Source organism: Lepidochelys olivacea (assembly GCF_965140295.1).
Source record: "Lepidochelys olivacea isolate rLepOli2 genome assembly, chromosome: 4".
Lineage (NCBI taxonomy): Eukaryota > Metazoa > Chordata > Testudines > Cheloniidae > Lepidochelys > Lepidochelys olivacea.
In genome coordinates, this window is record NC_140414.1 from 32,046,112 (window position 1) to 32,069,738 (window position 23,627).

The 23,627-nt window shown below is 43.9% G+C and overlaps 1 protein-coding gene across 3 annotated transcripts in view; it reads left to right on the forward strand.

Moving 5' to 3' along the window:
• The window catches only part of LOC311519498 (alcohol dehydrogenase 1-like), a 92,993-nt gene that overhangs the window by 65,470 nt on the left and 3,896 nt on the right, over positions 1-23,627 (forward strand). The window lies entirely within an intron of this gene.

Here is a 23,627-nt window from a genome sequence, read left to right on the forward strand (position 1 = left end):
TTATGACAGCATAAAGAGGATAGATAAGAACTGAAAGGGAATTGGGTATTGCTCTGTGAAGTATTTATTTCCCTAACAGGAAAAAACTGGAAAGGAATAAATTGTTTCATGTTAGTTCCCAGAGTTGAACTAGTGTGACATGGTGCAAATTCATTTTTAGTACACACTGTTCCTTTATTATTTGGATAACAAATTGACTTAATTCAATTACCCTTAATGAGTTGCAGTGTATCTAAGTCATACTAACATGAAAGAAAGAAAATCCAATGGCACTCTAGTTATGAGAAATGAGAGAGGATTGAATTATTCCTCCCACCCAGCTGCCTACTAGCACATCATCTTCTCCCCACCCCAATTACCGTTCTTGTACAGGGCAGCAGTAATGGAAAGGTTTAAGCTGTAGACTGGCAGTTAGGGGAGCTGGGTTCAGTCAGACTCTGCCACTGACTGCATGACCATGAACAAATTGCTCAATTAGTCTGTTCCTCTGTTTCTCCATCTATAAAATGGGGAGAGTGCTTATCCACCTTTGTAAAGTACTTTGGGGTCTATGACAAAGCATTAGATTCTTGCAACACATTGTTTTAAGTAATCCACGTTTACACAGTAACGGTTGTCATGCCATCTCCTCTGTCAGGAGAAGGCTTGCAGGCTGGAAACTTGGATATGAGGGGTACTGATCAATGGATTCCCCCTTGAATGAGGGCTTCTAGAATAAGTTCTATTCCATTTCTGCTTTTAATATTAATACTTTGTATTGTGTATAGCTCCTTTCTTGGGAGAATTGTAAGGCAAGTTATAAACAACCTGATTCTCACACTATCTCTGTATGGTGTATAAATTGTAACCATTTTACAGATGACTAAACTGTGATACAGAGTTTAGAGTTGGGAACAAAACTCAGCAGTACTGAATGGTTCTCACCCATTCTAACAGCCAAGTTACACTGCCTTTGTCATCTTTTAAGAGTTAAGATCTTCAGTTGCCCTTTTCCACTCTTCTGCTGCTATGGTAAAGGATTTCTCTAGCGTAGCCTGTCCAGGCCCTGCAGTTCTATCAAGCTTACGCTTAACTGCACTTCATTTTTCCATAATGATTTCTACAAATCTGCTAGAATCTTCTTTTAAAAATAGATCATACACCAAACAGCTGAATCATGAATTGCATCGTAATAGGTTGAACTATTTGTAAAAAGAACAGAGCCATTATTTTATTCCTGTTGTAAATGGCTGTATAATCTTTTTTTAAACTTAAGCTATTTTAAGTCACAATATCATTCTAGTTAAGTGTTCAGTTCAGCTCACACACCATGTAGATAAGACATGTGTTGTGCCTTATCTTGGCTTTTCTGTGCCACTCCTGCAAAAGTGAAAGGCCTCAAAAGCTGTGGACAAAGGTAAATAATGTGTTGTAATGTTTAGCAAATGATCACTTTAAATCAAATATAAGGAGGGAGAAAATACAGTCTGACTATGAAGTTATTAAATATTTACACCCAGGGCAACTATAGTAGGGGGACAGGGAGGGGAGAGAATATTCCTAGCTTGTCAAAAAAACCATACCCCTAGTTCTGTCATCAATATCTGTTTTAACATTCATTGTTCCCTTTAATACTGCTAGTGACAAAACATCCTGTCATATCATTTCAGAGCTACGGGGACACTTCAGGAAGCTCTTGTGAGAACTATCTCCTACCCTTGTCTTCAGCTCTGGGGAGCTGAAATAGATGAAAATCACTTTGGCTCAATGGACCTGCCAACATCAGAAAGCTGGCAGTAGCCAGAAATGTCAGGTTCCACCATTTTCTTCACATGCATGGTGTGCTAGGATATAAATTCTGATTTGGGGTCCTTGGCCTGGGAGCTCACAATACAGTTCATTTAATGGCTTGAGCATGCAGAATGCCTGTCCCCTGCCAACAGAGTTGTATGCAGTTCTTCATTCTAGTAATTTAATGAGTAAGAATCCATTCTTCACCTTAGAAAGATCCTTGGAGCTTGTACGTGCTGGCCAGCATATACATTTGAGAGATGCTGGTTTTAGCAAATCTCTGCTAACTTATGGCCCCTCACAGACTCACTCCTATCCTCCCAACATCCATCTATGTACTGTTTTTCTAGTGTCAATCACCCTGGTATCTAGGTGGTACCAATCTGTCACCCACCTTCCTTTCTGCCTTATTTCTCTGCTGCTTTTCCTTCCCCAAACAGTGTAAATACGCCTGTGTTCTTTCAAATGATTTCGACAGTCAATGACCATCCCCTTTACTTTGCCCCAGGTGGAAGCCTTCCCCATCTCTATCCCAGCATTTGATAGAGTAAAGTGCTGGGAAGGACAGATCAGTTTTCCTATGCCACATCTTGACCGCAAGGCACCTCAAAGACCAGTTTTTAAAATAATTTCCAATCATAAAGGAGCACTTCTAAAAGCAGCTAGTACCTAGGAAAGACTAAAGGTGGCTGAATCTGCATTTTTACCTGACCCAGCAATGAAAGCATTATCCCACAGCTCACAGACCAGAGGGACACAATGGAGTCTATTGTCTTCAGTACACACTCATCACTTACTCACATTAATGAAATTTGCAGGCACAGAAAGTAGAATATGCCCTAATGTGTTCATTTTAGATGTGGAAAAAAAAAATCTCATTAGAATCCAATTTCTCCCAGCTCTGTGCAAACTATTTTCTCTTTTCAAAGCCAGTGTAAAAGAAAGTGCATACACCCTGGATTTGAATGTGTGTGTTTTTAGGCTTACATGGAAAGAGACCATTGTTGTAGTTCAGTTGTATCTTTTTAATTGGTTCAATGCCACTATAATAGGTCTCTTCCTTTTCAAAATTCACATTCATCCTTGTACTTTTTAAGAATATAAGTATGTCTTAGGTGTTCTTCTTGTATCAGAACTGTAAGAGGTCTACTCTTACTCAATATACATTTTAGTCTGAAACATTAAAAACGCCATACTCTTCCAGTCCTTCACTAAATTAGGCTTCTATGTATGACTAATTACAGCTAGGGTTACAGCTTTCACCACTGCCTAGCTCTGAAAAGGTTCCACTTTGTATCCCTTTGTCTCTTGAAATAGGACAAAAAGAATGACAACAGTTTGGGATTTATATGATAAAGCATCTATCTTTCACCTCTGGGACTGTGGCTCAGAATCAGCTTCATCCTCTTAAGTGCACTGACTAACAAGTGAGATGAGACTCAGATGAATGTAAATCTAAACAATTACTTGGAATGTATCATAATTTGAACTCACTAAAAAGGGGAGACTGAATGAGCTGCATACAGAGGATACGTTCTGGAAAACACCAATACATTTGCCAAAGAGAAAAGACTGAATGACCAGAATGCAAAAGATGTGAATTACACTGGAGTGTTTTATGGGGAACACAGGTAGTTGAACAATGGGGCTTGGTGTACAATAGTACACCAACAGAATGGGACAGCTACCATATCTAGACTATGCATACTTTTGTCTGCCCTGCTTCTGATGAACATGAGAGGCCTGCAGAAGACAGGATTATTGTTCACTTCAAAAAACATTTCAGAGTAGAGAGCCTGGGATTGGGAGAACCAGAACAGGCAGCATCTAACAGACTGCATGGTTCTTTTGGCGGTGGCCATTGGTCTCCATGTGATTTGACTGAGAATTTTTCAAAGCCCTAGCATAGGTTTTATGGATGGAGTATCCTTGGATACCATTTTGAAACTATACCTAATCTAAGTTTGACAATACTTTTTGGTTTATTAAAATGCCAATGCTTTTTATTACCTGTATCAAGGTCAAATAGATAGTCATTTATGTAAATACTTCCAGAACTACAGGGTCAAATCCTGCCCTCAGTTGTAGCTTTGCAACTACAACTTCTGATGGAATATCATGAGTGTAGCAGAGCAGATTTTGACGTAATGCTTCTTTAAAAGTACCTAAATATGCTTACTAAGATGCCCCACATCTTCTAGAATGAATGTCTTATGAGCCACTTCACCAATGCTTTTTTGTTGTTGTTGTTCTGAGCTGCTGGCATGCACTAAGGGCCTCTGCCAAAGGTCATTAAATCAGTGGCATCTGTCCACTGACTACAGTGAGCTTTGGATCAGGTTGTGACTGCGAATGTTGGCAGTGCACTTGTTTCCTATGTGTGTGTTTTTCTTGTAGTTTTTCAACAGCTTTTGTAAAGTAGTATAATTTTATCAGTGGCAACTGAAGAGAGGATAGTTTCTTAAACACCAGTTCAGTCAAGCCACAAAGCCAGCAAACTGGAAAATTCCCTTTGGGTAGTATCACTTTAAACAGCCTTCAGCCAGCATCCTGAAAACAATGCTATGGTTTCTTTTAAGATGAGGGTTCCTGCCCTTTCATTTCTCCTCTGACATTCCCCAAATGCAGGTGACTGAATGGTAATTTACCTTACACCTTTCTCCTCAGCATACAGGTCATCCTCTTGACCTGTCAGCCCTAAATGGTGCTACCTGAGGTGCTGTAGCCTGTAAATAAAGGACTATAAATAGCATGATGTGGAGGGTGCCCTGGGCAGCATCTGCTGAGCAAAGACATTGGAGGAGGAAAGGGGAGGCAAAGGAACCTTCTTTTTCTTTAAGTGATACAAGTTCTCAAAGCCAACATCTGAACTTCTATAAATTGCAGAAGGAGTCCTTTGAAGTCAGCATAACCAAACCATGCAGTGGACATGCTAGGTCATCCTGGTAACATCCTTCTGCTTATGTTTAATGTATCCATTCTAAAGAAAGAAAAAGCAGGTTGTGTATAGAGAAGTGTGTGAAATCACCACCACTCCCCTCCCGCCCCACACACACAAAAACCTCACTCTGAACAGAAATGTAGAACAGCAATTATAATTTTTACATTTGAAAAATCACTTCTAAGAGCCTAAGTAAATTAGACACTCAGATGACATTGAATTTCAATGAGATTTATGCATTAAGCTACACCTATTTGGTGCTGTCAGTTTCCTGCACAATAATATAGACAAAAGCCTAATCCAACACAACAGATATGAACATCCCCATACTTTGAAATCTGAAATTCACAGCTGGTTCAGATCTGTTGGATTGAAAACAAAACCACAGAGCCAAACACCTCTAACCTTTTGGAAAAAAAGATTAAATTTGGTTTGGAAATTAATGGCTTGGGCCCATCAATACAGTAAATGAGGTCTTACTTTTGCCAGATTTGCTATAAATTAGTTCCATTCTAATTAGGGTTATAGTCCTAGTAATGAATTACCTTGGGAAAGTACTTGGGGATACCCAGCTTTTGGTTCTGTCAGTAAAGAGCGTGCCCAAAGTTTAACTTCCCTTTTCTTCTCCTTACCTGACCCATATTTGAAGGGATGCCGACTTTTTAAAGAAAAAAAACAAACAAACGACAACAACATAAGGCAAGCAATCTGGTGCAATTAATATAAGAACTGTCAGGAGTTTAGAGAGTAATAATGGGAATAGACAATGCTGTTCAAGGGCTGAACTTCAACTATAAGCAGGGAAATGACATTTACACTGAGTATAATTTCCATTCCAATGAAAATCTTTGGTTATGAAAGATTAGTTTATTTTGGTTTGCTGGTAGACAAATTAAAACCCTATTCATTTCCTTGAAGTTCACTTATAACTTTATACTAGGGTGGCTGAAGCATCAGGGAAAATAGCAAGCTCATAAACAACCACCAGCTGCTTTTGGTTATTAATATGTACAGCTATATTCAATTGGTTTATTAATACATCAGAAGATTTATAGCACTGTGGGACCAGATGGCGTGAGATTGCTAATGGAATAAGGTTGCTGGTAAAAATTTGGTCAGGGCAGTAGTGACCACATGTTGTTGCCATCTGATCAGTGGCCTGTGTGAAACAAGTTTGGGAGAGGCTTAACTCCAGTGCCCAGTTCCATATCACCAAAACCAGTCACAAATTGACATGCTTTGGCACCTTTATGTAGCAGTTTCTGCTGAAAGACCAAGATGATGGGTGTGTTATAAGTGATTGCTCGATTAGAATAAATAGGGCATGGAGACTGAACTACACTTGGGTAATCTCACCACTGGCAGGGTAGTGTCATGAGGTTTGCACTGTCGCTGCCCAAGCTTTACTGCTTCTGTAGAGGAGAGAACTGCCAACTTCAAGAACTGTGCTGAAGTGACTGTTCTGGAAGCTGAATTTGAACACAAACTTCATAAGGACAAGGAAATGTAGAATGTAAGTCAGGATTTCCAAAAATTTTTACTATGGAGGGCCATGCTGGAAGCTTGTCAAAAGGCTGCAGCCTGAACCAGGTGTACATACAAAAAATATACAGACCAATATTTTCAAACCTGGGTGCTCAGCATTAGGCTCCTCAATCCCATATTAAGGCACATAAAAACCCTTCTGTTTAGGTGCTGGCACATGGCTGTCCAGGCCTAACATTAAGAATTTGCATCTGAAAATTTTAAGTTTTAAGTCTTCTCAAAAATACCCAACCACCCTTTGCCTGTGCTTGTATCTTCAGTACAAAAAGTTTAGTAATGGCTTGTTTAGTTCATGAGCAATACAAATCTGCACATCTGTTTAGCCTGAAAGAAAGTGGGCTGTATTTTCAGATAATTTGGGTTCCCAGGCCTAAAATTCACAGTGTGATAAAGATGAATACTTAAAAGCGAGACAAATAAGCCCCTCTTCTCCATCTATTGGTCATCTCCTATTGTCAGGATAATCATGAGCTTCGTGATGTGATCAAACCTCCAAAAAATTGGTTCTGGGGTCAGTACATGCTGTAGGTGGTTGTCTTAGTACTCCTACCTCCACTTATTGAGATGACTTATTTCAGCATCACTGTGTGCTGAAATTACCTTGTCATTCTGAGTACGTGCCATGTCATAACAATCAATCAATATGCTTGTTGTGCAAGATCCTCTGCATCTGCATAGCAGCTGGACTCAAACTAAAAACAAGCAAATTTGCAGCTAATCTGTCCTGTCTCAGCCACCAGGAACTCATTTCTCTGCCTTTAATCTTTCCAACTACTGTCTAAATTCAACTATGCAACAGCAACAGCCTTTACTTCATAGTTGGGTTTGAAGGCCTTAATTGTCAGGTTAGCTATTTCAAGTTTGCTGCGTGAGTCGGGGGACGGGAGGAATGGTGATGGAGGTGTGTGGGGGGGGTGCTATTAACTGCACAGTAAGTACAGATTGTCTTGCAGCTGCTTACAAAGTCATTCTTCAAACTGGATGTTACTGCCTGACACTGAGTCCTATTGTGTCTCGGAAAAAAAATCTGCTGGTGGTCTGGGGAGATATCCATGACACCAAAACACATTTTTCTCTGATATCTCCTTCTCTGGTAACATTTGAAGGTTATTTGTACCTTGCAGCGCAGTTTGTAATAAATCACTCTGTAGCTATGATAGCCATTTAGTACAACAGTGGACTCTTATTGCTCTTCAAGTTCAAATCACTCTCCAACCCTTTTTTGGGGGGAGAAGGGGTCTGCTGAAATTTAACCACTTCAGTCCTGAATGTTAATGGTCAAGATCTGTAGAGTTAACCATGCAGAACTGAAGGGATTGTAAACTTTTTCAAGGACTTAGCTGTGTACATATTTAAGATAGAAATAACCAAGCTGCATCTCTAATCATTGCCAATTCTAATCAGGGGAGTATATTAAAATGCAAAAATCTGGAGGGGAGGCGTTGGGTTTTTAAGAGGAGTCCACTAACAAAAAGAAACAAGCACTTCTGCAAAAATATGCTACTTTAGGGCAGTGCTGAGAAGATATTTAGCCTTTAGAGACAGGTCTTGTGGAAGCATGTGATAGTTGCTCCCACTAACCTAATCCCTGTACTTCCGGTAATTCTGGACACATTAGGAATGATGTGTGTAAAGCTGCACAGATTCTTGTTAAAAAAAGTCATGTAAGTGTCTTCATTCTCTTTTTCTTTTTAATAAGATCTGGCAAACAGTTTGTGCTTAATGAGCCAATAATGAAAGAAAATGAAATTCATCCCCCCAAATTCAATGGCACACATATTTGTAAAGGGTTATTGATCTACAGACAGGCCAGATCCTCAGCTGGTATAAATCATTGTGCCTCCCTGGATTTCATGGTGCTATGCCAATTTACATCTGATGATTTGGCTCTATATAATAATAAGTATCCAGAACAATGAAACAGTAAACAACTGAAGACTTGTTGTGAATGAAAATCTTGATTATCTCAAATAAAGAATGTTAACTACACTATTGATAAAAAAGGATGGTTAGTCAAGCAACTTATAGTTTTCTTTCCCAATAAGAATTCATTCAGTGGAACATCCCAAGATAAATTGCAAAAGAAAAAAGTCAATTTAACACCATTTTAGTGCATTTTTGGCGACACTTTGAGTCCAATACTTCATTCCCTTGCAAGTCTTTGGGCTACAAGATCAGACTGCAGTCTGAGACCCCAATAGCCTGCAAATACTTAAGCATGTGCTCAACTTTAAGTGCATGAGCAGTCCTACTGAATTTCTAATTTAATTACTCAACTGCCTAAATTCAATATTAATTATTGAATTTAAGTTAGTAGTCATGGCACTGATGCTTTCCCCAAAGGCAGAGTTGCAAGTGAAATTACACCAGTCATGTGTCATAAAACTAAATACACTAGGATGGAACTTTAGTCAATGCTGATTTACACCAGTGAAAGATCTAACCAAGTACTTTTAGGCAGAATATATTATTTCATGTGCTTTTTAAATAATCCTTGCAGCTGGTCTTCATTTACTGTAGATGTCCTAGATCTCCACAGTTCTTCTGTTGACCTTCTGTGTTACCTTCCCACTTTTCTCAGCCATTAGCACACTTGGTCATATCCTTTCATTTCCCGCAACCATTTTTTAAAGAAATTTTCTAGTCTTTCAGCTCTCCAGTCACATCTCTTCTTTTGAGATCGCTTATCTTCATTAGAAGTCCTAGTGAAATCTACTCTTGAATTCACTTTCACCTCTTACCACACATTTTCTCTGGACTCACATGGCAATTCTTCATTCCTCTCCTTATGTATCACTTCTAACTCATGGGTGGGGGGAAAATGTCTTACACCATCCACTGTCATGTGTATTTAAGGGACCATATCCCTGGCAGGATGTAAAAATGACTTTGGAGGGTCAATTAAATGCACTCGAAGCAGATGCGTCTCTACCACAGAATCCACGTAGGCACAATACTTTGAGGTGCTGAGCATCCTTATCTCCCACTGAAGTCAATGGGAGCTGAAGGCTCAGCACTCCACAGGATCATGTCATTATTGTGAACACAAGCCAAGATCATGGACTAGAGAGGCAAAGGAATATTCAACAAGCCAAAAATATATAAAAACAATGAGAATGTTCCTCTTACCTCATGGGGATCTGGAGGTTGAGCTTGTCTTATTGGAATTGTCACTGATGTCACAGTAGGGAGAGCTTTGGCAGATGATTGGCTGATAGGATAATACTGGACAAGGTTGTGGCAAAGCATCTCCAGTATCTGGTACTCTAATTTCTTTGACCCAGTCCACTTAGTTCTCGTCTTGGCTGTGGTATTGCAGCCTTTTCAACCATGGTTAATGGGCCTGCTGTAAATCAGAGGTGGGCAAACTACGGCCCACATCTGGCCTGCATGACCATCCTGTTCAGCTCTTGAGCTCCTGGCTGGGAAGGCTGTTCCCCATCCCCATCAGCCTTAGCTCACTGCACCGTCAGTGCTCTGGTCTGCTGCTCCAGCCAGCGGTGGGGCTGCGAGCTCCTGCTGCTCTGAGCGGCATGGTAAGGGCAGGGGGGTGGATAAGGGGCAAGAGGTCCCGGGGGCAGTGAGGATTGGATAGGGGGGGAGTCCCAGGGGGCAGTTAGAGGCAGGGGTGTGGATAGGGGTCAGGGCAATCAGGGGATAGGGGGTTGGATGGGGGTGGGGTCCCAGTGTGGGGTGCAGTCAGGGGACAAGGAGCAAGGGGGGTTGGATGGGTCAGGAGTTTGGGGGGTGCAGATATGGGGTGGAGGCCAGGCTGTTTGGGGAGGCACAGCCTTCCCTACCCAGCCCTCCATACAGTTTTGCAACCCTGATGTGGCCCTCGGGCCAAAAAGTTTGTCCACCCCTGCACTAAATGCATTGGGAGATGCACATATAGTTCTGCACAGTCTTGTAGAATCAGAGACGTGTGGCTTTACTTCAGTCTAGTCATTGTGCAGATCACTGAAATCAGGCCTCAAAAATGCCCTATCACTTGTCTTAAGCGGTTAATAAATATAGATATGCATATTCATGTCTTAAAGGTATTAAGACATGCACAGTATCTGATTTTCAATCTTTCAACACTTCGGTTGCAATTAAAAACATATACACATAAAAAAACCCATTGAATATTAAGAGTGTTACTTGCAGAGATTAAAATGAAAGTCTGCTTATAAGAACAAGAAAGCCCAAACTGATAAAGCGTTTAGGATGGAAAAAGTGACATTTAATGGGTTTCAGTTTGTCTAACTCTCTCTCATATGTCCCTCTACTTTACCAGGCTAGGAATTCATAAGGCAACGTGGAACAAATTGTAAAATAAAGCTAGGTTTTTTAATTCTGAAAACTGGAGTTTGGAGTGGCAAGTTTGACAACACTTTCAATAAAGCATTCTTGTGTACAGTGAAACCTGCTTACTTTCTACTCCACTATATCCACTTTTAGTGGAAGTCACAAACTATTTAATACACTGCTCTGAATGCTTGCCAAATACATGTTCATTCATTCACAACCCTCCTGAGATCTTGCTGGCTCATTTGTGGGAAGTGAGAGGGAGAATAGATAAACAGATAATCACCATCATAAAAAGGATCTGAGCTGTCAAAATGTGTATGCCTTGCTGAGGAACAGAGCTCTTTGTCTCCTTCCCCCTCCCCTCCACCTTTGGGAAGCTTTTTATGACCCTCACTTGTTGTGTCCTTTTAAATGGAGATGTATTCTTCAGCACAGGGCCCATGGCTAAAATTGGAAACTTGGTGTCTAAAGTTAGGCTCATAACTCCTTGAAGTCAATGGGAGCTGCTTATGCTCAACACCTCTGAGTATCAGGCCACTTTTATTAAGGTTTCACAACATGGATTTAGGAGTCTGACCTACCTTTGGACATGGCCTTGTTTTGTGAAGTGCCCAGAGCAGGGGAGCTTACCCCACTTTGTGACAGAACAGCCTGCTGGGCCCATCCACAGAGGCTTAGAAGGAAATCAGGGGTATAGCCTCTATCTGCCCAAGGCCTCTACACTAGCTCTGGCCCACTGTAATGCTAATCCCACTCCTTGGCAGCATGGCTCCAGTAGGGCCACACTGCTAGGAACACTCCTGGCCATTGCTGCCCCAGTGAACCCTCTGAAAGATCCCAACAGATGAGGAGGGTCATGGACTAGTAATACAAACCCAGGCTATATTACTTGTCTGCCCTGAGCTCCAATGTGCATTACCGTAGTCCGCTCCTTTCTCTTGCAGAGATTCCCAAACCATGGTGCACTGACTGTTGGGTGCCGGTGAAAGTGGCCTAGACAGACCATACTCATTAAGGCAGGATGGAGTTCCTTGGTCTTGTTCGGAGCACGGTTTTCCTTGCACGTATAAGGAGTGCTCTGCCCCTATGCAGTGCATGATCCAATCCCTGAGAGTGTCTGGTTTAGCTGAAGTCAGAGACAGAGTCAGACTGCAGCTATTTGAGCAGAGCTGTGGATGGTAGCGATGTTGCACTGTGATTTATTAAAACAATTTTTCTTCTCCTCCATAGAGAGACATCCAGGGAGAGGAGTAGTTTTCTACAGACCATTGTAATGTGTAGGAAAGACATTACCAGGATGAATCAAGGACACTGAAAAGTCTGAGTCTTTTGCTGGAGCACTATTATTGACCACTTTCCTAGAAAGATTTTTATTAATGTTCCTAAACCTCACAGGCCCATATGAGCACTAAACAGGTTGATAACACAATATTTCAAACATTTTAGCCTGTGTTCTGAAGGAAAAACTTGTGCTGATCCTGAGGAATGATTATACTCTAAGTGTACTAAACAGTACAAGGAAGAAAAATTTCCTTCAATTATAACTAGCTTGTAGTCAGCAGTAGATTCTCTTATTACTTAGTTCTCATTATCACTGTTAAGTGCAGAAAACCTGATTCCCACACTCAGCCACCAGCCAGAATGACAAGACATTTGTATTCTTAAAAAAAAAGCCCATAAGTGGGGTAGTACTCCACTGATTCTAGCAGAGCTGTTGTCTTATATTAACACTGAATTTGACCAACAGTCTGCAATAGCTGCTTAAATAAGGGCCACCAGAAATTAATTAACAGTGACACTTCTCTTTAAAGAGTATGTTGCTGGTTATCAGGACAGTCTTCCGCAGTCCTGCTCCATCAGCAGAATGGCTGATGCTTAATAGGAAAACTTGGTAGCTAACCAGGCTTATTAAAAGCCTCCATACTTTACATATTGACACAGAATAGGTTTCGAAGCTTGCTGAAATCAATGGGAGTTTTTCCATTGATTTCAATGGGCTTTGGATCAGGGCCATATAACCGAGTTATTTGCTTCTATGGTTCTGTTTCAGGTGATGCTAGGTTGAGGCTTGAAGAAAACTGGTACATGCTGATATAGTCCACTAGTACTTCTCCTTGATAGCTGTGGCTTTGAGACCTTGGTCTACTCTGCTCCTGTATCACCAAGTCCTACTATCTGACCCTTCAGTGACTTGCTCTGACCATCTTGACAGAGTTTACAGGGAAAATTTGTAAGAGTATTATCTGATCTGCTTGATAGTTATGTTACTGTAGTGTCAAGAGCTAGTCAAGCTTTGACAACTTTTTTCTGTAGAAAAATACCATTTTGTCAAAACCAAGAGTTGTGGAGAAATGTTTCATTTCTATTTTTTTTTTAATATATAAAGATCCAGGATGGGGGAGAGATCCCAGAATAGCTAATAGCCAAGTGGTGAGGGTGCTTACCAGGGATGTGGGAGACCCTGGTTGAAGCCCTTGATCTTTAGAAGCAGGGACTTCAAACTGGTTCTCCCACATGCCTGCTGAATGTTCTACCCATCAGTCTATGGGCAAATTTGAGGTGGGTCACTCTCCCTTGTTTTGTTCATGAGCCTTCAAAACATCTTTGTTTTGTATATGAATGAATTTGTTTTTTGATGCATCATTTTTCATGAAATGGAATTGTGTTCCAGCCAGTCCTAGTAGTGTCCCTTGCCAGTGGGCTACATAGTCTCCTGATCAGTGTTTCTCAACCAGGGATACATATACCCCTAGAGGGAACACAGAGGTCTTCCAGACGGTACATCAACTCATGTAGTTTTACAACAGGCTATATAAAAAGCACTAGCAAAGTCAGTACAAACTAAAATTTCACAGAGACAATGACTTGTTTTATATTGCTCTATATACTATATGCTAAAATACAAGTACAATATTTATATTCTAATCAATTTTATAATTATATGGTAAAAATGAGAAAGTGAGCAATTTTTCAGTAGTAGTGTGCTGTGACATTTTTGTATTTTGAGGTCTGATTTTATAAGCAAGTAATTTAAGTGAGGTGAAACTTGGGTTTGCAAGACAAACCAGACTCCTGAAAGGGGTACAGTAGTCTGGAAAGGTTGAGAACTGCTGTAGAGATTTTTACAATCCACATTTGTGCTATGTTTTCGTATCTTTATAATCAGGTTTTGGCCTTAAGTTCTGGTTGTAGGGTTACTTGGTAAATTGGGATATTCATATTTCACAGATGTCCCTCACAAGCAAATTCTTCTATGTTAAATACTATGGATCCAGTGGGTCTTGTATTTTTAGAATCACTACATTAGTCATTCAGAAGATTCACAGGTATATATGGAATAAGGTTGAGGTCGGAATCCCAACCATTCCACATACATGCATTCCTAAAGGATCAGAATATGACTGACAGCCTCCCATTATTTTAACATATTCAGGTTATCTTTAAACTTGAGGGGAAAAAAAATAGTGAAACATGGTAGAACCGAGGCTGAACAATTATATGACTAACTACATGGATTAAATATTCATTTTTATGAAAGATTCTTTTTGTTCTTAATCTAGTAAATTGTTCTCATTCCAGAGTTCAGTCATAAAAAAATTTTAAATACTGTCATTACACTTTGGACAGCATGTATTGACAATTTATCCCCTGCATCTTTTACAACAGAGCCTACAATTTTAGGCAGTTAGATTATAGCTGCAGTTCTTTTCAGGCAGAAAAACATCTGTTAGGAAGAATTAAAATGAATACAGCTATAAAGGGCACAGATCAAAAGCTAAGAAGCCCTTGACCTCAGTGTAAATAGCCTAGCATTTGAGACTTGCACCAGACTGTTATATTATGATATAGTCCTGGAAAGCAACATTTAGACAAACTATACTGCACGTGATCACATAACACGGTCATGACATGGGATCTCTACATTCAGTTATTTTCTCTACCTCCCTCTTACAACGCATGCACTTCCACATGCTGTAACCAGCAAATAGGTGCATCTTCAGCTGTAGGGGCACACAAATGCATCCATTCTTGAATGCCTGATGGTTTGCTACTTTGAATAAGTTGCAGGGCTAGTTATATTTTTCCTTTTGCTTTTCTGCTAGAGCTGCAAACTTGCCTGTCCTGACTAGATGGTATCATGTCGATAATGTTGGATCATTTCAGATTTAAATGATCGATAAAATCATACCCTCAGACATGTAATTTTAATGACAAAATGATAGCATTGTAAAAATATAAAGAAAACTTTAAAAGCTGTCTGAGAGCATGACCCGAAAAGCTCTGAAGGTCTCTTTTGGGTAAGCTCCCCCAAATAGGAATGCTTAGCTGAACATGTTGAGCTATATTGAGGCTTTTTAAGCCACATCTGCTTTAGGAGGTTAGAGGCGCCCCATGCTGAGGCAGCTGCCAGAAACATTATGAATACGGAGGAGACAGGCAAACAGACTGCTTCCTGGGTCACATTGGAGACTACACACTGAGGTGGTATCTACAGCAGCCATTTAAAAGATGCAGTGTACGCTCCCTCTGGGACTAGCCTCCAGCTTCTAGTGGGTGTGGAATGAAGATGGGGTTGTGGCTATGCCCCACCACTTCAATGCCCAGTGTTTCAGATGGTGCAGTCCCTTGCACTTCCTATTCAGGGTGTGCCAACAGTAGGATTCTAGCTTCCCTTTCACTCATTCACCCCTTTGCTATCCTCCCAGAATCAGTCATTATCAGGTCCTGTAACTGCATCCTCAAAACTCACCTAATAGCTTAAGGGGTCAATAGACAGAGTCGAGACCTATTCCATATATTTATATGGAGCAAAAGAGTTTAGGTGTATAAAACTACATGGATTAGATATTTTAGCTCACTCCCTTTTATATGGAATATGTAGGTCTTTCTAGGTTGTATGCTTTTCAGGGCAGGGAATTGTATTGTCATAAGTATTTGCATAGCATCCGGTCCAATGGAGCTCTAATTATGACTTGGTCCTGTGGGAGCTATTGCAATATAAACTTTAAATAATGATAATGGCAGGTCTTTGGCCTAAAGCTCCAAAGGGGAAGGAGCACTCTGCTCCCATCTATCCATGAACTGGGGGAAGCAGGGCTACAGAAAACTTCATTTGCATAAGCATTGTACCCAGAATTCCTTCAGTCACACTTCAGGGGTCACCATAACTTTAAAACAACTCAGAAACAGTTGGGTAGTAAAACAGAGCTGGTGTAGCCTTACCTTGGTAAGGAGTCTGTTTAAGGACCCTATTTGTGTTTGTATGTTACTTACTGTAGTGGGGTCTTGTTTTAGGACTATAGTGGTAATGCTAATTATATATAACTAGTTCTGCCCAAGTGAAGAGCCTACATGTCAAGGACTTCATGGTGAGAAACATCACACAAAGTTCAGTCAGAGCTTGTTGCAGATGATTTTGCAACAGCAGATCAGGAGACAGCTCCTTGTTGGAGTGTAACACAGAGCTCCTCACTGAGGCCACAGCATCAGAGTTGAGTGAACGCTAGTAAGTTCTTTCCTTCCCATTCAATAATGAAGTTGAAAACACTTGTGACCTAAATGCACCCCTCATCATACCCCACACACTACTCTAGTAATCTTTGCACAAAATATACTGTGTGAGCTATAATTTGAAAACCAATAACTTGCTAGCCAAGATCATGGTGAAATATATGTACAAAATGCATAGTAAAAGTTATGAATATAAGCTGAAATGCCTTTACCAGACAAGTCTGGAGGAAAGGGGGTGTGATAGGGTCTCCATGGCCAGGCAGCCTAAGGGTTAGATCACCAGTCTTTCAGTCTGTAAGGCAAGATGGGGTGGTAGGGAAACCCTGACCCTCCCTCTCTAGCCCCTCCCCCCACCTCAGGGCCCTATGTAGATCAATCCCTAAACAAGGGAAATGGGGTCTCCCTCCCAGCAGGGAGTCAAGACCCACTTCCTTGGGTTACTTCCTACAGGTCTCTTCACTTTGGGGCATGGTCCCACTAGTCCAGTTGCCCCAAGTGCTGGGGCTTAGTTACAGTCTCTCCTTGGCAGGGGAGCCTTTACTTACCTCAAGTAGCTGTACTAGCTGGTAGATAACTGATCAATCCTTCAGACAGATAGAAAAGTAAAAGTACACATCCACTAATTAGCACTCAGTTGAGCCAGCTCCCTTCTTTTCTACCCCCTCCAAGCCTGCTATTGGCCTCAAGTACAGCAGGGTGGGGCTTGCTGAACCCAAAGGTTTTCTTTAACCCCTAGAGTGCCGGATGGCAGTTTCTCTACTCAGGAGGCAAAACAAAATATCAAAAATAAAGGACAAGCTGATGCCTTTAGCCAGGTGTCACCAAACCTAATTGGTAGGGCCCTACCAAATTTGTGACCATGAAAAGTGTGTCATGGACTGTGAAATCTGGCTATTGTATGAGAGGGGCAGGGCCGGGGGCACCCCATCTGGGAGCTCCTACCATGGGATGGGCTCCAACTGCTAGTCCCAGCCCAGGCTGGGGAGGGATGGGACTTCCTCTTCCCCTGCAGGGGCCACTCCTGGAGCCGGGTCAGACCCACTGCCAGAAACCTCCCTGGGTTGCAGGAAGCTCTGCGGCTGCTGGCTGGGATCCCAGTTCTGAAGGTGGCACAAAAGTGAAGGTGGCTGTCTGTCCCGAAACTCGGGTGGAAGGCTGCGGCCCCAGCTGTCACCCCCTCCCCCAGCACGGAGAGGCTGTAGCTCCAGCTGTCACTCCCCTGCAGAGAGGCTGCGGCCCCAGCTGTCACCTCTTCCCCCCGCTCAGAGAGGGTGAGGCCCCAGCTGTCACCTCTTCCCCCCGCTCAGAGCGGGTGAGGCCCCAGCTGTCACCTCTTCCCCCCGCTCAGAGAGGGTGAGGCCCCAGCTGTCACCTCTTCCCCCAGCTCAGAGAGGGTGAGGCCCCAGCTGTCACCTCTTCCCCCCGCTCAGAGAGGGTGAGGCCCCAGCTGTCACCTCTTCCCCCCGCTCAGAGAGGGTGAGGCCTCAGCTGTCACCTCTTCCCCCCGCTCAGAGCGGGTGAGGCCCCAGCTGTCACCTCTTCCCCCCGCTCAGAGCGGGTGAGGCCCCAGCTGTCACCTCTTCCCCCCGCTCAGAGAGGGTGAGGCCCCAGCTGTCACCTCTTCCCCCCGCTCAGAGAGGGTGAGGCCCCAGCTGTCACCTCTTCCCCCCGCTCAGAGAGGGTGAGGCCCCAGCTGTCACCTCTTCCCCCAGCTCAGAGAGGGTGAGGCCCCAGCTGTCACCTCTTCCCCCCGCTCAGAGAGGGTGAGGCCCCAGCTGTCACCTCTTCCCCCCGCTCAGAGAGGGTGAGGCCTCAGCTGTCACCTCTTCCCCCCGCTCAGAGCGGGTGAGGCCCCAGCTGTCACCTCTTCCCCCCGCTCAGAGAGGGTGAGGCCCCAGCTGTCACCTCTTCCCCCCGCTCAGAGAGGGTGAGGCCCCAGCTGTCACCTCTTCCCCCCGCTCAGAGAGGGTGAGGCCCCAGCTGTCACCTCTTCCCCCCGCTCAGAGAGGGTGAGGCCTCAGCTGTCACCTCTTCCCCCCGCTCAGAGAGGGTGAGGCCCCAGCTGTCACCTCTTCCCCCCGCTCAGAGAGGGTGAGGCCCCAGCTGTCACCTCTTCCCCCCGCTCAGAGAGGGTGAGGCCCCAGCTGTCACCTCTTCCCCCCGCTCAGAGAGGGTGAGGCCCCAGCTGTCAGCCTTCTGACCCGGGCAGGGAAGTTGCAGCCCCAGCTGTGAGCCTCCCAGCCCGGTCGGAAGGCTGCTGGGAAAACCCAGACATATGGTAACCCACCCTCAATTCGCTGCCACCCTCACTTCTGTGCTGGTGGTGGTGGCACTGGCTTTAGAGCTGGCTCCCGGCCACAGCTCCCCTGAAATAGCCTTGTGACCGCCCCACCCCGCCCAGCCCCCCACCAACCATCTTTTGGGTCAGGACCCCACGGGTATAACACCATGAAATTCCAGATGTAAACCTCTGAAACCATGAAATTGACTATTTTAAAAATCCTATGACCGTTAAATCGACCAAAATGGATCATGAATTTGGTAGGGCCCTGGTAATTGGCAATCACAGCCCTCCAGTTCTGTCAAGGTTCCTGTCTCAAGGGGACTTGTTTGTTTCAGAGAAACCAGAGTCCCCTCTCCTCCATGGTACTGAGAGAAGTTTTCCTCAGGTCCCTCTATACCCACTGGGCACCACCTCTCGGCACTTTGCAGCAGGTTTTAGTCTCCTGGTATTTACCCAACCGCCAGCTCAGATTCTGACTTGCTCTCCGGCACCAATGCCCAGAGCTCCTCCTTATAAGAATGATACCCTCTGACTCCGAAATCCTGGTATGGTGTTCTTCAGCCTACTATCCAACACTTCACAAAGCGTACCCTGATGAGAACTCACCAGGGTCCAGAAGCTACCCTGGACCTTCTGCTCATGTAAATCCCTAGGGTCCCCAACCTACCCACTTCCTCAATGGGCCTATTAGAGTCCCTGGAACCCTTATGTGGACCAGTTCTATTGGGTTCCTACCCCCAAGAAAACATGGCTGAATGTTCCCCTGGCTCCACAACAGCCACTGGTATCTTACATGCAATCACTGGTACCACATGCCTCTCCACTATAGGACGGAGAGCAGAAGGAACTACAACCACCTCCAGAGAAAGACACACCATCCTCTCATAAGTCCTCCTCCTTCACACTCCTGGTCGTAATGCCAACTCCACCATCCTACATGGATGATTTTAGGTCATTCAGGACCTAACGAAGAGACTTGCAGACTCCTGTGAAATCTCCACGGAAGAGGTACAAGAGTCTCAGCACTCTTTTATGGATATTCTTCACATCACCCCCCAGAGCAAAATAGCTTTGCCCATTAAAGATGCACTTTTATCTCCAACCCAGACTTTCTGGCAAACACACACCACCCTAGAACCTACCTGTAAACTGGCAGACAAAAAAATTCTATACCGGCCAAGGGGACGGAATATTTCTTCTCCCACTAACAATTCCCTGGTGGTGGATGCAGTTAATGAGAGAAACTGCCAGACTAGATCCATATCCACACCTCCAAACAGGGAGGTGGCAGAAAGAGTTATTCCTCCTTAGCAGAAAGATATTCCTCAGTTGCCCTTCAACTTTGAGTAACAAATTACCAAAACCTGATCATTAAATAAGATTCTAATAACTATGCAAAGTTTACTCGTTTTATTAATTAATTGCCACAGGACAAGAGGGATCAGTTCTAAACTGTCATTTCTGCGGGCTAGCTCAGAGCAAAGGCTTCTTTACAGGCTGCCCTCAACACTGAGACAGCTTCACGTTCTTTAGTCGCTGCTGTTGTGAGGTACAAAACATGGTGGAAGATCTCCCATTTGAAGGATAAAAGCTGTGATATTGACACTTCACTTCACTCCCTCCAGGATCCTAGCGCTACCCTGAGGGTGCTTGGAATTTATGTGCCTGGAAAAAAGACGTGTCAGTAAATCCCAGATAGCACAATACCAGTCATTCCAACATCAACAATATCAGGCCTATTCCAGACTATGGAGTCTCCTAGGAGATCCTGGCCTCATAGTAAAGGGACAACCCCAATAACAACTTTCTTACCCAAACCTTCCTCCAAACAACCATTTTGATGGCCTGGTTGAGGGCCTCAAATAATCCTCTTTTCTGAATATGCTGAGCAAATGTAACCTCCACCCTCCCTTTGGGGACCACCTCATGCATTTTTCCTACCTGTTTGGGAATTTATCACCATGCACAGGCGGATTTCAGAGGTGGTGGCTACAGGTTACTCTATCCACTTCCAGTCTGTTCCCCACTCCTTCCCCTTCCCCGTTCGGGGACCCCTGTCAGGAGGGTCTCTTGAAACAGGAATTTCAGTCCCTCTTCACTCAGGAAACGAGAGAGCCAGTTCCCCCAGAATTTGTGGGAAGAAGCTTTTTACTCCAAATAGTTCCTGGTTCCCCAAAGAAACGGTGATTGGGGACTGATGCTAGACCTCAGGAACCTGAACACCTATATCCTTTCACAGCATTTCAGGATGCTGACTCTTGCTACCATAATCCCATCCCTGAATCAGGGAGATTGGTTTACTGTTCTCCAACTTCAAGACATATATTCTCATGTCACTATACAACTCTCCCAGAGACATTTTTGCGATTGGTCATTGGCTCAGAGCATTATTAATACCATGTTCTCCCCTTTGCATTTTCCATGACTCCATGGGCTTTCACAAAGGTCCTCTCTTTAGCTGCAGGTACATCGAGATGGCATTGCTGTCTTTCCCAATCTAGATCAGTGATTCTCAAACTTTTTTTTTCGCGGACCACTTGAAAATTACTGAGGATCTCAGTGAACCACTTAATGCTCTTTCCAAATGTTGTTTGTACTGTTAGCTAACTATTGTAAAGTGCTTTGGATAAAACCGCTATATAAAAAAAACCTTAATAATAATTAACATTTTTTTGTTCTACAGATAAAAGCATACAACTCATTGTAATATCATTAGTCTTACCTTTCTAATGTGATGGATGTGCCCTCTCTCCCCTGCCGCGGCAGCCCCTGAGCTGGGTCTGGGAAGGAGTGGGGGGTCTCTCCCCCGCCACAGCAGCCACAGAGCTGAGGCTGGGAAGGAGGGCTGTCTCTCCCCGGCAGCCACAGCCCTGGAGCTGGGGAAAGTCACCTCTTTCTCTGGCCTCCGCAGCCCTGTGTGTCCCAAATTCCCCGCATCCTGTCTTCTCACCCCACTGTCTACTGCCACCTAGCCCCTATTCCCTCCAAGGCTACCACCACACCTTACATGTGCGTCTTCTCCAGGGTCCAGGCACCTAATTAGTGGAGCCACGCCTGTGGCTGAAACTATCCATTGACCACCTGAATGGAGCTCGGACAACAGTTTGAGAACCTCTGATCTAAATGACTGGTTTTGCGAGGGATGATCTGCTCCCAAGGTACAATCAGCAACAAAACAGAGCCCTCCCCTTGTTTCAGGCTCTCGGCCTCCTTATCAAATGAGGGAAGTCCAGGCTGACATCTGTTCAGAGAATAGATTTCATTGGAGCTACCCTGGCCACCCAAACTGCCAGAGCCTATCTTCTGCGGGATAGGTTCTCCATCATTTCCAGTTTAGTCACTAACTTACAGCTGAGGCCTTAGACAGCAATAAGACCCTTCCTTCAGCTCTTATGTGGGCCTCAGCATGTATTACGCCACATGAGAGATGACATCTTTGATGTCTGCAGGCTGGCTCAGAACTGTGTACAGACCAGATAAGCACAGCCTTACCGAATGAATTATATACGCCCAAGGGTTCTAGACTTCTTTGGATGGTAGAAAGACCCTATGAAGGTATGTGTGGGAGCCCCTTTCTCCTGCCCACCATCAACATGAATCCTCACAATGGATGCCTCCCTGCTTGGCTGAGGAGCCCACTTACAGAATTCCACAGTGCAGGGCCAAATGGTCACCACAAGAAATGTTGCTTGAGACCAATGTTCTAGAACGAAGGACAGTTCATTACGTGTACCAACATTTTTTGGTGACATTCAAAGCTGCCGTGCCAGGTTAATGGTCGACTACAGGGCAGCGATGAACTATATAAACCAACAAGGGGGAGCAAGGTCCCAGTCCTTATGCACAGAACCCCTAAAACTGTGGAACTGGCACATTACGCATCGCGTAGAGATCCCCGTGGTCTCCCGAACAGGCCTCCAGGACACAGCAGCCATTGCCCGAAGCAGACTCTTTTCCATCAGCACCCCATGAGCGGGAGCTCAACATCCCGATTTTTTGCAACATTTGCAAAGTTTGGGGCAGCCCTGTTGCGGATTTCTTTCCAATCTTGGACGACACAAAATGGTAAATCTTCGACTCCTGGGGGAGACTTAACCACAGTTCCTTAGGGGAGGCCCTTCTAGTTCCCTGGCCCAACCGCCTCTTCTGTGCCTTCCTTCCAACTTCATTCATTCTCAGGACACTGGTCAAATAACAGCAGGAGCAGGTGAAGGTCATCCTGATTGTGCCTCCTTGACTCAGACTGGTTTGGTATTGGGAGCTACTTCACCTTTCTGTAGAGATCTCAATGACTCCTGCTCCTATCAGACCTCCAGACACAGAACTCAGGCATCATGAATCCCCCAGTTTCCTGTCTCTGAACCTCAAGGCCTGGCTCCTTGATGGTTCTCGATGTTAGAGTTGGACTGCTCAGTGGAGGTCCACTCTGTACTTCTCAATAGTAGGAAGCTCTCCACACCTAAAACTTACCTGCACTAGTGGAAGTGCTTTCTTTCTTGGTGTTCATATCACTTTATCCATTTCTGAAGATCTTCTCTCCAGAATCCTCTATTACCTGCGGGAATTCAAAACAAGTGGATTATCTATGGGTTCAGTCAAAGTACACCTGGAAGTTATTCTGGCCTTTCATTTGCCTACTGAGGGCCTTTCAGTTTTTGCCTACCCCTCCACACCCAGATTCCTTGAGGACTTATCTCATTTGTTTCCTCATATGCCCTCATCTCCATGGGGACCTTAATTTGGTCCTCAGTGCCCTAATGAACCCCCCATTTGAACCAATGGCCACCTGTTTGTTCCTCCACCTTTTCAAAACACCATTCCTTGCCGTCACCTCACGTAGAAGGGTGGGAGAACACAGAGCTCGTGACCCAACTTACACTGCCTTCTACTGTGCAAAGATAACACTACGCCCGCATCCTTGATTCCTCCCAGAGGTCTTGTTGGACTTTCAAATCATTCAAGTATCCACCCTCCAATTTTCTTTCCCAAACCTTGCTCCACAAGAGAAGAGGCTAGTCTTCACACTTTAGATGTTTGGTGGGCACTTCCCTTCTATCTGGACAGGACTAGAATCTTTAGGATTTCTCCAAGATTATTCATATCCTTTTTTGGAAGCTAGAAAGAACAATCAATCTCTTGTTTAAGATTCTGTTAGTGGGATTCAGCTTGCATCATAACCTGTTACAATGTCACTAGGATACAACTCCCACCCCCAGGTGACAACACATTCCACCAGGGCTCAATACACTTCTTGGGCCCTCCTTATTATGTTCCCATCATCCA